At 43.2% G+C, this 12,503-nt stretch overlaps 1 protein-coding gene across 4 annotated transcripts in view; it reads left to right on the forward strand.

Moving 5' to 3' along the window:
- ssbp3a (single stranded DNA binding protein 3a) overlaps positions 1 to 12,503 on the forward strand; it is a 63,947-nt gene that overhangs the window by 12,071 nt on the left and 39,373 nt on the right. The gene's annotated exons all lie outside the window — the stretch shown is intronic.

Raw genomic sequence — 12,503 nt, forward strand, 5'->3', positions numbered from 1 at the left:
AATAGCTGTTGGAGTGTTGGATGGGGCATCGCGTGGGGGAGGGGAGCCGCAAGGCCTGATAATGGCGAGGTTAGCTCGAGCGGTTTAGCTTTTTAACCCTGACGCAGCAGGAAAGGAGGGGCATCTAGACCCTGTCTACAGCCGCCTCTCATTTACAGCATGAACAGAGTGAACAGGCGTACAGCACATGAGGAGGGAAATTATTCACTTTTTTTTAATTAGTCAATTATTTAAGTAGTTAATACACATTCTTTAATGTAAACACAGACCATTTAAAGCTCATGTAAGGACCGTGTGTGTGGTGTTCCACTCACTTTCATGGAACGTCTGAGTTTTATGTTTTAGACTTTAAGACTTCCCTTCAGTTTCCACATCCTCAGCTATTGTCCAGAGATTGATTTTTGTCTCGAGCACTCGGATAACGTGAGACACGAGGCCCGTGCATATTTGGGAACGATCTGTGTAAACACAGATTAATGGCCTCGATCAATCAAAGTCCTGCGTAAGTTGACACACAGGAAGTCCGTGTGTGGGGTCTCAAGAGATCCATCACTCTATTTTTATCTGTGTTTGTGAGGTGACATCAGAGATACGCCACGGTTATGAAAGGCTTAACCCTTCACGAGCTTCTGTGTGTGTTTTAGGGGGAGGGTTTGTCTCTTCTGCTTGCTCTCTCTCTCTCCCTCCGTCTGTCTGTGTGTCTGTCTCCGTCTCTCCCTCCGTCTGTCGGTCTGTCCCTCCGTCTGTCTGTGTGTCTGCCGGTCTGTCTATGTGTCTGTCGGTCTCTCCATCTCTCACTCAGGTTCTGAAAATGAAATGTATAAGATGGATAAGCACTTCCTTATCGTACAAGAAGAAAAACAAAGCCATTAACATGATCTCGACAACGCTGTGCCTTTTTATCATGTAGCATGAATTATTTCCACACAGCAGACATGATCCCATGTGTATTCTGTTAAAGGGCTAGTAGCTACCTGCTGTTGCTATGGTAACTTGGGTACGTTATCGTAACTTGTATCATGTGTTTGTGGGCGTGTATCATCTGCAACGTTGCTAATTTAACGCTAGACGTGGCGACTTTTTGACCTTCCCTAAGGACTCCTGCAAATTTGGCAACTTCTCTGAACTTTGGCTCCCGCCATTCTCGTTGTCGAACAACAGCAAAAACGACCGATTTGTGAAAGACGTCACGTCTGCCTTTCCTCATCCTCGTCTAGCATTGACTACCTTTATAACAGTAATGATTGACCTGCAAGGACATAGAGAACAGAATGCGCGTCAGCGACATGACGTATGCAAATTAGGCATGCTTACGTATTGCGTAATGTCCTCATGCAGTCTAGTGGCTTTTAGCAACGCTTCAGAGAGCAAGCAGTGACTTCTGGAGAGAGTCTTCTTTTTTTTTTTTCTTTTCTTTTTTTCTACTCTGATCAGCTGTTCCTGTTGTGGGTGTGCACTGTTCAGAGAATTAGCACATCTGTGTTGCTTCCTTCTGAGCCTCATTTTTTTTTCTTTGTAATATCTCTGTTCACTTTTAATTAACTTCTGTCTATAATTGAGTTGTAAATGAGAACCGAAGAAACTTCAGAGCTCTGCTACAAATATGAGGAATCAGTCCGAGGAATCGTTCAAGCCAATTGTTTTTGATTCGATCAATTTGTTGCTTGTTTACAGTCTCGTAAAGAAGTAATTTGCATACAGCTCAATCCAGATGTGTCTTGTTGCTGAAATTCAGGCTCCATTTTTGCGCAGGTGTACGTACAAAATGAATCAGATCACACTACATTCACATGTGCATCCATACGGGTTTAATCGGGGTTCTCCGGTTTCCTCCAACCTGTCAAAAACATGCCAGTGGATTAGTGACTCTAAATTTGCCCCCGAGGTGTGTGTGTGTGTGTGTGTGTGTGTGTGATGGACTAGCTTCCCAAACGGTGTCATTCCAAGTCAAAAGATTTTGATTTTGCGATAAATTTTAGCTTTGAAGCTTCAGTGCAAAATAAACACCATAGCGTGGCGTCCATCAATCCGTTGTCCACAATTCAGTTAAGTCGTATCTCCTGTCAGTTCTCCACGGATTTTCGTTCCAATTGTTTTGTTTGAAAGAACTCCTTACTCTACACAAAACTTGGTGGTTGTTTTGTCAAAAATTTTTTTGCTAATGAGTTACTAATTAGGCCAAATTAACGAATTTTCCAGGCCTCTCACGAGAATTGTATCTCCTCTCTGATTTATCATTCGATTCCAGTTCTGATGGATGTTTTGGGTCGATCTTCCCTCAGGGAACAAAATTTAGTCGTTTGTTGATGTTCCTGTTGTGAACAGTTTGTGGTGGAGGTTGGTCCTCTCTCTCTCACATCGTCATGTTTCAGTTCTATTTGATGTTTTGGTCGTCACGGTTGTCCTGATGGCAGGCCAGATGAGCTGCTACGCCCTTGACGTTCTGGTTAATCATAAAACATTAAATGTGATAAGTGTCATTTGTTTGGGGTTAAAGAGACAGCCCTAAAATAAATTAGCAAGCCTGTGACACGTCACGTGATCGAGAAAAGAAAAAGGGTGTTGTGACTTCACGTATCATATGGTCGTGTCGTATCATCCGGCTCTGATCTACAGTGTAAACAGGACGCTTGTGAAAGGCCGTGTTGGTGTTGTAGGTTGTGCGCAGGTTCACTGTGCCTCTGCCAGTAGAGCCTGGGGATTAGTGAGGGAATGGAGAGAAGAGGAAGGAAGTGAGTCGAGAGAGAGAGAGAGTGTGTTACTGGAGGGCAGAGAGCAGGAGAGAGGACGATGATGGGGGAAGGGTTGCTCAGATGAGCACTTTTTTTTTTTTTTTTTTGGTCCGTGCATGCTGTGCATAAACAAAACAATATGCAATGCAGTGTGATGTGCAGCTCTGATGTTTTAAAGAGCTGTAATGCGAGATCAGGGAAGTGCATGTACATGTTTAGGTGTGTGTGTGTGTGTGTGTGTGTGTGTTTGTAGGGTTGGGTTAATTATCTCGTTCACTGATAAGAGCACTCTTGGCTCGACATACCAATTGTGTGACTGCGCAGTCAGTCGTCTATGTCTTAACTCGTAACTATTCCAGGAATTTCCTTCACTCTTTTCTCTCTCCCTTTCTCTTTCTTTCTGTTTTTAAACGAACAGCTCGGCTGTTGTTTTCCAGGCCGAGATCGAGGTGGAGGTAGAGGTGGAGGGTGTGTGTACGTGAGCGGCGGACGGAAGGAGGGGGGTTTGGAGAGAGAGAGAGAGAGAGCACGCTCGAGTCTGTAGGGGGTTGGAATGCTGCACTGCTCTCTCAAGGCCAGGCCAAGGATTAGAGAGGCAACGATTTGCCCAAATTCCTCATGATATTGTGGAGCTTCAGGTGGAAACGTCTGGAGAGAGAAAGAGAGGGAGCGCGTGCGTGCGTGCATGAGACGTTCTGTCCTGTCCCTTCTGAGCTTCTTCATGACTGAATAGTTTGGTTTACATTCCACCATTTAATCCCCACCTTTCCCCAAAAGGTCCCTGGAGGACCGTTTCACTAAATCTCTCTCTAAATCATTAAGTCTTATACATTTTGCATACTTTTATTGTTAAGCAAAAAATAAATATTACACCGGAGTCAAAAAATTATGAATCTACACACTATTACTAGTTTTAAGTTCATTTCACTTAACTGATGAAAATTGGTGTCAGGTTGTTTTACAATCAGGGTAGGCAAGCTAAGAATCACATTTAACACTTATCTTCAATATCAAAAGGCTTGACTAAATAAACTCGGTTGTTTATTGTAGCCCTGTGATAGCTCTATTTACCATGCAAAAAACAATTTGGTGATGAGGTTATTTTTGGTGAATGTATGGCAATATATGTCATATTTAGCAAAATTACTCGTGTCATTTAGAAAAAGTGCTTTTTTGACCACAGGTAGCTCCAAAAGGGATGCACTTACATCATTCTTTATACCATAAAACACATATTTGGTTCCATATCATTGGAAACATAGTTAAGTTTTAATGTTGAATGCCAGTAAGTTTTCAGACTGTTTTGATCAAATTAGTATGGAATTGTGTCAAAAAAAAGTCCTCTCCGAGACAGCTAATTTTTCAATATAAAATAACATATCTAAAATGATTATTTTCATCCTAAAATGTGGTCAAGATATTGGGACATAAATATTAGAGACAACTAACACAAAGCTTACACCCTTATATTTAAAAGCACTGTGGAAGTAGTGGATTCTGAATTGTCCAAAAAAAAAAGTCCTCTCCGAGAATCACTTCATTTGTTTCTCCCAGCCCTGCTTAAAGCGACACTTAATCTTGTTATAATACAAACTATTACACATGCCTATCTGTTCTTTAACTTGTCCTTCACTTAAAAACTGGTACAAGAACCAGTTTGAATCAATTTGAATTTTGGACCCCTGTGACACAAACTTTGTCCCCTGATTGTAAAACAACCCTGTCCGGATCAGAAAGATCGTACATTAAAACGCAGGATCAGTGTTCATTAGATTTTACAAACTTTCCAATCCAGTCGAAATGACTCCGCGCCAAAGCGCCTGTCGTATTCTTGGTTCCAGACCAGCAGCATTTTGGTGCTGGGGCTAGATCCGTTTTTGCAGGAACCAGGACCTTGTTCATGAAAAAAGGGCTCACGGTGCATGAGGAATGTTGTTATAACAGTGTTATTAATGACAAGTGTGCAGATTTGATTTAGAACTGTTAACTGTAGGTCACTTCAGTGAACAAGAGACACAAGAATTTCATCCCCCGTTGTCTCACCTGTGTGTGATGTGGTTGCTGTGGTAACGCTGTAATTCTGGGATGTGATCTGATCTGTGTTGGAATTTTGTGCTGGAAGTGTGAGGGCATGTTCCAGATAAATCCCTGAACTGGTTTTTGGACTCAACTGGACTGAATTATTTTCTGAATTGGACTGGTTTCTGGCCTGGGCTGGTTTCATATGGACTGGTTTCTGGACTCATGTGGACTGGTCAGGACTGGTTCCTGGACTTGAGTCATTTCTGGACTCAGTTTCTGAATTGGACTGGTTTCTGAACTAAACTAGTTTCTGGAATGGACCCGTGTGGTCATGATTGGTTTCTGGACTGGACTTGGGATGATCTACAGCCCCAATTCCAAAAAAGTTGGGACAAAGTACAAATTGTAAATAAAAACGGAATGCAATAATTTTACAAATCTCAAAAACTGATATTGTATTCACAATAGAACATAGACAACATATCAAATGTCGAAAGTGAGACATTTTGAAATTTCATGTCAAATATTGGCTCATTTGAAATTTTATGACAGCAACACCTCAAAAAAGTTGTGACAGGGGCAATAAGGCTACGTTTACACTAGACCGTATCTGTCTCGTTTTCTTCACGGATGCACTGTCCGTTTACATTAACCCCCCTGAAAAAGCGGGGAAACGGGAATCCGCCAGCGTCCACGTATTCAATCTAGATTGTATCAGCTCCGGTGCTGTGTAAACATTGAGAATACGCGAATACGCTGTGCTGAGCTCTAGCTGGCGTCTCATTGGACAACGTCACTGTGACATCCACCTTCCTGATTCGCTGGCGTTGGTCATGTGAAGCGACTGCTGAAAAACGGCGCAGACTTCCGCCTTGTATCACCTTTCATTAAAGAGTATAAAAGTATGAAAATACTGCAAATACTGATGCAAATACTGCCCATTGTGTAGTTATGATTGTCTTTAGGCTTGCCATCCTTCCACTTGCAAGTAATAAGTGATATGCGCTGGGATCACACACACAGCGGCTCAGTCCCGAATCGTGGCTTGTTCACTTCACTCGCGCGCTCTGTGAGCTGCGCAGGGCCGGAGTGCGCACCCTCCAGAGGGCACTCGCTGTTCAGGGTGGAGTGATTTGGAGCGCAGGATGCCTGCGGAGCCGAGCGTATCCGCGTATTGGTGTTGCTGTGTGCACGGCTAACGGTTTTAGTGTAAACGCGAATCGTTTTAAGAACGTTAATCTGATGATCCGCTGATTCGACGTAATGTAAACGTAGCCTAAGAGGCTGGAAAAGTTAAAGGTACAAAAAAGGAACAGCTGGAGGACCAAATTGCAACTCATTAGGTCAATTGGCAATAGGTCATTAACATGACTGGGTATAAAAAGAGCATCTTGGAGTGGCAGCGGCTCTCAGAAGTAAAGATGGGAAGAGGATCACCAACCCCCCTAATTCTGCGCCGACAAATAGTGGAGCAATATCAGAAAGGAGTTCGACAGTGTAAAATTGCAAAGAGTTTGAACATATCATCATCTACAGTGCATAATATCATCAAAAGATTCAGAGAATCTGGAAGAATCTCTGTGCGTAAGGGTCAAGGCCGGAAAACCATACTGGGTGCCCGTGATCTTCGGGCCCTTAAGGCCCCCCCCCCCTCGCAGACGCTCTGCGCACACCTCCCAGAAATTGTGACCACCGCAGACAACGTCGCAGACGAGAGGGCTCTGATTGGTCCACTCTACATCCGCTGTACACGCACTTCCGCTTCCCTACTTTCCCGGTTTGGTTTGTTTTCACGACCGCCATTTTTAAAAACACGAGCGAAGATGGAGCAGCACGAAGAGCGGTTGATCGAGGAAGTGAGGAAGTACGTACATCTATACGACTCCAGTTCTAGTCATTATAAGTAACCGGAGGATAAACACTCCACTAACCACACCCACCAACTACTCCTAGCGATTTCACGACTTCGCGCCCCCTTGCGTTGTGGCGGTGAATAACATCGCGCACGCCTATTACTCCCCGCTCAACGAAAAATTACAACTGTCTGTGAAAAGCTATCTGCGAAAGCCTTGTCGCAAGAGCATGCAGAGGCCCTTAGACGGCACTGCATCACATACAGGCATGCTTCTGTATTGGAAATCACAAAATGGGCTCATGAATATTTCCAGAGAACATTATCTGTGAACACAATTCACCGTGCCATCCGCCGTTGCCAGCTAAAACTCTATAGTTCAAAGAAGAAGCCGTATCTAAACACGATCCAGAAGCGCAGACGTCTTCTCTGGGCCAAGGCTCATTTAAAATGGACTGTGGCAAAGTGGAAAACTGTTCTGTGGTCAGACGAATCAAAATTTGAAGTTCTTTATGGAAATCAGGGACGCCGTGTCATTCGGACTAAAGAGGAGAAGGACGACCCGAGTTGTTATCAGCGCTCAGTTCAGAAGCCTGCATCTCTGATGGTATGGGGTTGCATTAGTGCGTGTGGCATGGGCAGCTTACACATCTGGAAAGACACCATCAATGCTGAAAGGTATATCCAGGTTCTAGAGCAACATATGCTCCCATCCAGACGACGTCTCTTTCAGGGAAGACCTTGCATTTTCCAACATGACAATGCCAAACCACATACTGCATCAATTACAGCATCATGGCTGCGTAGAAGAAGGGTCCGGGTACTGAACTGGCCAGCCTGCAGTCCAGATCTTTCACCCATAGAAAACATTTGGCGCATCATAAAACGCAAGATACGACAAAAAAGACCTAAGACAGTTGAGCAACTAGAATCCTACATTAGACAAGAATGGGTTAACATTCCTATCCCTAACCTTGAGCAACTTGTCTCCTCAGTCCCCAGACGTTTACAGACTGTTGTAAAGAGAAAAGGGGATGTCTCACAGTGGGAAACATGGCCTTGTCCCAACTTTTTTGAGATGTGTTGTTGTCATGAAATTTAAAATCACCTAATTTTTCTCTTTAAATGATACATTTTCTCAGTTTAAACATTTGATATGTCATCTATGTTCTATTCTGAATAAAATATGGAATTTTGAAACTTCCACATCATTGCATTCCGTTTTTATTTACAATTTGTACTTTGTCCCAACTTTTTTGGAATCGAGGTTGTAAAATGGACCCATCAGGACTGGTTTCTGGCCTGAGCTGGTTTCATATGGACTGGTTTCTGGACTCATGTGGACTGGTCAGGACTGGTTTCTGGACTCATGTGGACTGGTCAGGACTGGTTCCTGGACTCGACTCATTTCTGGACTGAATTAGTTTCTGAATTGGACTGGTTTCTGAACTAAACTAGTTTCTAGAATGGACCTGTGTGGTCATGATTGGTTTCTGGACTGGACTTGGGATGATCTATCTCACACATCACGTGTCCCTTCCAAATGAACGCTGGTCCTTTCAAAGAAAAGTTTAGCTCCGTTTGTTTCTTTCTGTGAATAACCGTGCACTACACTGTGACTGATTTCGACGCGTCTCTTCTAAACAGCTTTATCATCAACTTCAAAACGGTCCACAATCTTATTTTCACGAGAGATGTTGTTCTGTGCACGGACAACTACAGCACGCAATCTGTTTAACAAGCTGTGCTGCTAAGAATGGTGCTTTGTTGCTTTCCTCTGTCGACAGACAGCATATTGTGTACGGTGGGGACTAAAGAGAAGAACGCAGACCACGAGCCAGGCTTGGCATTAAAAATCAGCAGACATCAGCAGCTCCAGCGGTGTCCATCACCGAGAGATCCACTCCAGCAGAGAGTCCTCATAGCAGTGTGAAAACAATCCTAATAAATATTTCAGCACCTTTCTCTGTAATGATCATCAGACTCGAATCAAAGTTAGACTTCAATTTACAAACTTATAATGAGATAATATCTAAGGTGACGTAAGCTCCGTCTCATCTCAGTTTTCATTGGTTACTTTAAATCGCTTATCCAATCTCAAATATTTCTTGCTCTGATTGATGGCAGGTCAGATGTAAATTAGTGCTTTAGTGTGCAGGTTTAAAACCAATAAGACAGTCGCTGTCGAGATGAACTCCTCAATCCATTTTCAGTTCATGTCATTGTATTCACACAACCGTAGAATATTAGTCAGCCCGCGACCTCTCCGTCTCATCCACTTGGTTTAAGGACCCTTGTTTTGCATTTTGTGGTTTAATTGCCACTAATGGTGCTTTTATCAGGAAGGTCAATTGGACAAGGGCAGCCGAGCGAGCACACGCGCAGCCTCCGCTCTCCACAAGCTAATTGCTCGGGCCACTCCTCGAGCCCTTACGAGTCTCTTTTCATACACAAGAGTTTCTGAAAATAGAACAAGAGCCTTCAGTTGAGATGTGTGTCCTGAACCTCAGACCATTTCCCTTTGGAATTATTTATGAGGAAAGAGAAACGTGTGCGCATGGTTTATTGACGTAAACATCTGCAAATATTAAAGATTATTCTATCCACATTCACTGGATATGAGCAATTGCACACTCTGATTGGCTACTCGACTACTACACTATCAGCTCATGTACTGAGAGTAGAGAAAAACAAAATGGCGGAGCGTATCAAGTCAGATATAGACCCCTTCGCATGTTTGTAAACAGACCAACCGTTGCCAGGATGCGCACGCAGCATGGACTCAGAAACAATGGCGCTGCCCATAGACCGGCATTATGAGCTGTCAGATTATGCCAAACAATTGTCGTTACAAGATCGAGAATGCTACATAAATAAGTTAACTCTAACAAGTGGACATCGCCTACCGGATCTGCATTTAATTAAAGAGTGGACGGACGATGTTAGTAAGTTCCCTGGTATACAATGGCCAGATATATACTCGTACCTTATTGACAAGACTTCAGTGTACACCCACGAAAAACTTCGTGCCTTTAGACGCATATGATTGTTATGTGCGGGCATGTACAACTTGATTAACAATGGGACATTCATATTCATTTTGTTTTAATCAAATTATGCCAGTGATGTGATGGCAATGTGGCTTTAGCTACAACAGCAAATACCAACACTAAACAGCAATTTGCAGGAGGTGATGGCATGAAAGGAATGATAGTGTAAAGAGTGCAGCTAAGAGAAATCAGAGCTGCGTAAAAAGCGAGAGGCAGAGAGCAGAAATGAAACTGAACGGGGCGGGAGCTAGGTTAGAGCAGTCAGCGTAAGTTGGCATTTAGAGTGAGGGCACACAATTTTACCTTTCCATCCTTGCTTTAAAATTGTGATTTTCGGCATACACAAATAATGACGGCACAAAATCTGGACTGCTTGAGTCAAGCGAGACCTCTCCTACAAACAAAACTGCATGCAAAGCTAAGTTAACATGCTAACAATATTCATTACATTGTGTAACTATGACCCAGCTAATCAGACAAACGCTACCAAAGTATTTTGCTACATCAATAAACGAAGACTAGAAAGAATAAAAAAGAAAGATTTAATAAATAGCCTGATCTTACCTGTGATGAAGTGGGCGCCGCAAACCCGCACATTTTTGATGGTGCTTTCATCCCAGTCTACACGTTTGATGGCTTGTAGCCATAGACGTCGGCGATTTTTTTTTTTTTGGAATGGGTGAGATCCTGCTGGAATTCTGAACATTTTAACCCCATCACTGCTACGATTCTGACACCCGACAACACAACAACTAGGCATTTCTGAGTCTTTTTTGGGTCCAGGCTGCGCACGCAATTTCCGCTTACGTATGAATGACGTTTACTGTGAAGGGGTCTATATCACTTTATCAAGTATTTAAAAGAAACAGAAATAGCTAAAAGAATATAATTTTTTTTTCCCCCTCAATATCGCCTGTTCCACACTCCGGCCCGGTCAGGTGCACTTTTTAAGTTTGTTTGCCAACCGCCAAAAAAAAAATCCTGAAGGAAAAATTACGGCGTGTGTTGCTGAACCAACCAAGGATGAAATAAAAACTCTACTTGAAAACAAAACACCAAAAAATACAAAAAAGCAACAAAATATGGAATAAGGTTTTTTTCAAGAATTACTATTATGGCATTTTTTTCACAAATTGCTCCTGTCATTTCACCGGTTTGTTTACATTCTAAGCGGAAATGATTTTGTCGGATGTTTTGTATAAAGTTATCAAATTTGCTAAAACTAAAATGCTCTGTTTCTCAAAATCCAGTGAATGTGGATTAGGGTGGTCCCCCCAATTTTTTTTTTTTTTAGGATTTTGTTACGGGGGCGGCACGGTGGTGTAGTGGTTAGCGCTGTCGCCTCACAGCAAGAAGGTCCGGGTTCGAGCCCCGGGGCCGGCGAGGGCCTTTCTGTGCGGAGTTTGCATGTTCTCCCCGTGTCCGCGTGGGTTTCCTCCGGGTGCTCCGGTTTCCCCCACAGTCCAAAGACATGCAGGTTAGGTTAACTGGTGACTCTAAATTGAGCGTAGGTGTGAATGTGAGTGTGAATGGTTGTCTGTGTCTATGTGTCAGCCCTGTGATGACCTGGTGACTTGTCCAGGGTGAACCCCGCCTTTCGCCCGTAGTCAGCTGGGATAGGCTCCAGCTTGCCTGCGACCCTGTAGAAGGATAAAGCGGCTACAGATAATGAGATGAGACGAGAGATGAGATTTTGTTACGACCACCTTACCTTACCTTTTTTTTTTTTTTTTTTTTTTTTACATTGCCTAAAAGAAGTTATTGTGTGAAATTTGGTTAAGATTGAACAATGTTTCGAGGTGCCACAAAGCCATTAAAGTTTTCACTCAAGACAATATAAAATAACGTTGCTTATTAACTGTTTCATATTAATACAAACAATACAGTAATATAACTTCCTGTGTTCAGAGTAACAATAACTATTACTTGTCTGTGATTTTCTAAACCCTTCGGTATTATGGTATCTTGTGGAGATAAAAGGACACACTAAGGACTTCCCTAGCAGAAGGAAGCTTTCTCCCAGACAGTTCCTTGGAAGTGTGACCAATTAACCAAACATAATTGTCCTTTCTGGTTTTGTGCTTTGCACCACCGGTACTACTTGTATTACTGTTGCTAGCCATCTGAAAAACATAGAAAGAAAAACATTCACAACTTCATCAGCATATTACGATCAGTGCTCATTGTTTAAGAACCCCTTAGTGCATGAAAGTTAACCTTCTGTCATGCCCCTTCTCCACCAAAGCAGTTCCAGGGCTGGTTCGGGGCCAGTGCTTAGTTTGGAACCGGGTTTTCTGTTTCCACTGACAAAGAACTGGCTCTAGGGCCAGAAAAACCGGTTCCAGGCTAGCACCAACTCTCTGCTGGGCCAGAGGAAAGAACCGCTTACGTCAGCGGGGGGTGGAGTTGTTAAGACCAACAACAATAACAAGACCGCGAAAGATCGCCATTTTTAAGCGCCGAGAAGCAGCAGCTGTACAAACGCGAAGTCATCCATTATTATTATTGTCGTTGTTGTTGCTGCTGCTTCTTCCGTGTTGTTTTTGCTTCGATATTTGCGCCAAGGTTTATGCAAACGTAGCGACGTAACCGACGTATACAGCGACGTAACCGACGTATACAGCGACGTAATGACGTGGCTTCCCTTAGCACCGCGAGCTATGGAAAAGCAAACTGGTTCTCAGCTGGCTCGCAAGTTGAACGAGTTGTGAACCAGCGCCAGCACTGGCCTGGAACTGACTTGGTGGAAAAGGGGTATCTGTCTATAAACTCTTCCTGCCTCTTCTTTTTCATAGAAGTGGCATATTCCCTCTAGAACTGTGAGTTTTTGGTGGTTTGAAATCTTCT

The sequence above is a fragment of the Neoarius graeffei genome, chromosome 23 (genome assembly GCF_027579695.1).
Source record: "Neoarius graeffei isolate fNeoGra1 chromosome 23, fNeoGra1.pri, whole genome shotgun sequence".
Classification (NCBI taxonomy): domain Eukaryota; kingdom Metazoa; phylum Chordata; class Actinopteri; order Siluriformes; family Ariidae; genus Neoarius; species Neoarius graeffei.